The 3,406-nt window shown below is 45.3% G+C and overlaps 1 pseudogene; it reads left to right on the forward strand.

The window, feature by feature from the left end:
- On the forward strand, positions 1-3,138 carry LOC117293893 (annotated as a pseudogene).
- Positions 3,139-3,406: the final 268 nt, after the last annotated feature.

Genomic DNA, 3,406 nt, shown 5'->3' on the forward strand with positions numbered 1-3,406 from the left:
GCTATTTTTCAGTCTGATCCTTCAAGTTCTGTCAACCCCAACACCAGTTCCTGGAATGACGATGACCCACAAGCTATTTTAGAAACTGCCGAGCTTCACCAAAGCAATCAAGCTGTAGGATGTGAAACAAATGATTCTAGTGAGAAGTGTGCCGTAACAGTCATGCAGACCGATAATGTCGGTGGACAAAGGAAATGGGACAAAAAACACTATTGCTTTTACTGTGATGAGCCTCAGGCCAAGTTACCCCGTCATCTTCAGTCGCATCACAAAGAGGAGAGGGAAGTTGTAGAGATAGCATCGGAGACTGACTTTACTGCCCGCAAGAAACTTCTGTTATACATCCGCAATATTGGTAATCACAGACACAATTGCCAAGTCCTTAGAGAGGGAAAGGGTGTCCTTATTATAGTATACAGACCAAATCATGAAGCATCTCCACACGCATATGGACCATGCATACATTGTTATGGCTATTACGTGCGTCTTGATCTTTGGCGTCATCAGTGCCCACTTAAGCCTGCGCTCCCTGCACAGACTGATGGTAGCAGTAGGATAGGTCGTGTTAGGGGGCGAGTAGCTAACAATAGTGATTTGTTAAAACCACCCCCTGCTGGTGTATCTTTCCAGTTGAACAAGGTTCTTAGTTCTATGAGGAGAGACAATGTTGGTCTGGTTGTCAAGAATGATTCTTTGATTCTGGAAGTTGCCAAACGTGAATACCTCAGACTTGGCCACGATGTTACACAACATGGCTACATTCGGAACAAACTACGAGAACTTGGTCGTCTTGTTATACAACTGAGAAAAAACACCCACCAACCAAATGCATCACTGGAAGTATTCGTGCATCCCCGCCATCTGAATGATATCGTCAAGGCTGTTCATGATGTCGCCGGCTTCAGTGAAGGAAAACAGATGTATCACGTTCCATCTCTAGCACTCAAGATTGGACACTCCATCAAGAGATGTGCACTCATACTGCAAGCAAGTGCTTTAGAGTTTAATCTTAGGCAAAAAGCGGAACAGACCGAACAGTTTAGGCAGTTATGTGAAATTAAGTGGCCAGAACTTGTGTCAACCCATGCCCACAGAACACTGTACCAAGGAAAGCGCAACAAACGTGCTGATCTCCCCACAAATGCAGATGTGGTGAAAATCTCATCGTTCCTTCATGAAACTGGCAACAGGAAAGTGCAGGTCCTACACTCTGCTAAGGGCCATGAAATTACACCAGCTTGGAAGAAATTGAATGAAGTCACACTGTGCCATCTCATTATCTTCAACCGCAGACGACAGGGGGAAGTATCCAAAATGAAACTGGAAGATTTTCACAAGCGCAGTAGTGCAGCCATTGTGAAAGGTGATTGCGTGATGACTGATCTTGAACGGCACCTCTGTAAAATGTTCCAAGTCATTGAAATAGTTGGTAAGAGGGGCAGAACTGTTCCTGTGCTTCTTGGTACTGATGTGATGGCGTGGTTGAAGGCTCTGGTCGCAAATAGAAATGCAGCTGGAGTGGCACAAGACAAATATTCTTATTCGCACGAAGTTGTTACGGAGGCTCAGGTCATATACGAGGAAGCGACTGTCTACGAGCATATGCAAATGAGGCGGGCCTTGAGAATGCTGGTAGCATGCGGTCTACAAAGCTTCGTAAACATGTAGCGACTGTTTCACAAATTCTGGCCTTGAATGAACATCAGCTTGAAACACTTGCAGACTTCATGGGTCATGATTTGCGGGTCCATCGCGAGTACTACCAGTTGCCAGACACTGTCCAGAGGGTTACCAAACTGTCTAGACTTTTCCTCAGCTTGGAGAGAGGCAACTTGGTTTCACAACATGGCAAATCTTTGGAGGAGTTGCATGTTACTGGAGGTAAACAAACCCGTTTTTAACTTGTCTTTCCAATTTTATTCAAACTGTGGTACCCCCCCCCCCAAATAACATTCATTCACTGTACAACCTCCCCCCTTCCACCCCCCCCCCCCCCAATGGATTGGCCAACATGTTTAGGTGTGTACGCCAAAAAGCAAGCATACCTAAATGTAACAATTGCTCTTTGTTTTTGGGGCCTGATAACTCGGCCTGTAGGCGTCATCACCTAACCCCCTCCCCCCCCCCCCCCTTTGAACCTCATTCACTGTACACCCCAAACCCCACACACCCAACCCAACGGATTGGCCCACATTGTTATTTGTGTGCCAGAAACCAATCAAAGCTAACTCTAGAAGTTTAATTTCTTTTTATTGCAGAAGGCTTCACCAGCGATGAGGACAGCAGTGATTCAGGTGACTCGTGTGACCCAGCTTTGGAGGACAGTGTTGATGCCAGTAAGTTTATAATATTTTTGACTGCCTATATCTCTTGTAGGTCTCTTGCATATGCTGGTCCTATTCCCTGTTTCCCCCCCCCCCCAGACCAAAATGCGATAAGATGCCAGACTCCGTTTGCTGTCAACAAATTTAAGGTGTCATGCACCATCAAAGTACAGTCATAACCTAGAGTCACTTTGTAGGCACAGCCAAGTGATTAGTCTAGATTAGCCCATCTCGGCAACTCATTTTGTACGGTAGGATGAAACAAGATGGCTGCTTCTTGTCAGGCATTTCCGGCAGGTACCGGCACATTGGTAAAATGAACTGATTTAGGGTATGTATACGCCCCATTTGATTATGTTTACTAATTTACCTCTTCTTTCCTGTGTGTTGTAGGAAGGCCACCAACCCAAACGGATCCAGCTCCAAAAGCTCGACAAGTCAAGCGTCGACAATTCAAGCGACGCCCCTGGACTGCCCAGGAAAAGAAAGACGTAACTGAGGGCTTGCAGAGATTCATTTTGCTGAAGAAGATTCCAGGAAAACGTGACATTGAATCATCCTGTCCTGTGGCATTGCAGACCAGAACTTGGAAAAACATTAAGGACTTTTGTAGAAACACGATGACACTTAAACAAAGTTAAGGTCTCCTGCACCACCAAAGTACAGTCATAACCTAGAGTGACTCTGTAGGTACAGCCAAATGATTAGTCTAGACCTTTGGCCTGCCCCCCCCCCCCAAAGAACAAGAAAATCGTGTACCACCCCCAAAAACATTTCCCAGAAGGCCAGTATACACATTCACATTAGTGAACTGCAAGAAAAAGGATTCATGTGTTATGTCCTCACATCGATAGGTACCATTCGACTTTTGGCAATGTCCTCCATTGGATAGTATTAAAAGTATGTCCTCAATCTGCAGTGTACACATGTATTGGTGTACATGTATATGTACATCAATCATGCGGCGATCGTGACACGTTGTGTGTGGTTGCTTGGTCATTGCTATGGTGGGCGTGGCCTACTGGATCAGTGTATTGTGAAGTTCTCGCTCATTACATTTTTAAAAGAATAGGCAAATTAAA

Source organism: Asterias rubens, chromosome 8 (genome assembly GCF_902459465.1).
Source record: "Asterias rubens chromosome 8, eAstRub1.3, whole genome shotgun sequence".
NCBI lineage: Eukaryota > Metazoa > Echinodermata > Asteroidea > Forcipulatida > Asteriidae > Asterias > Asterias rubens.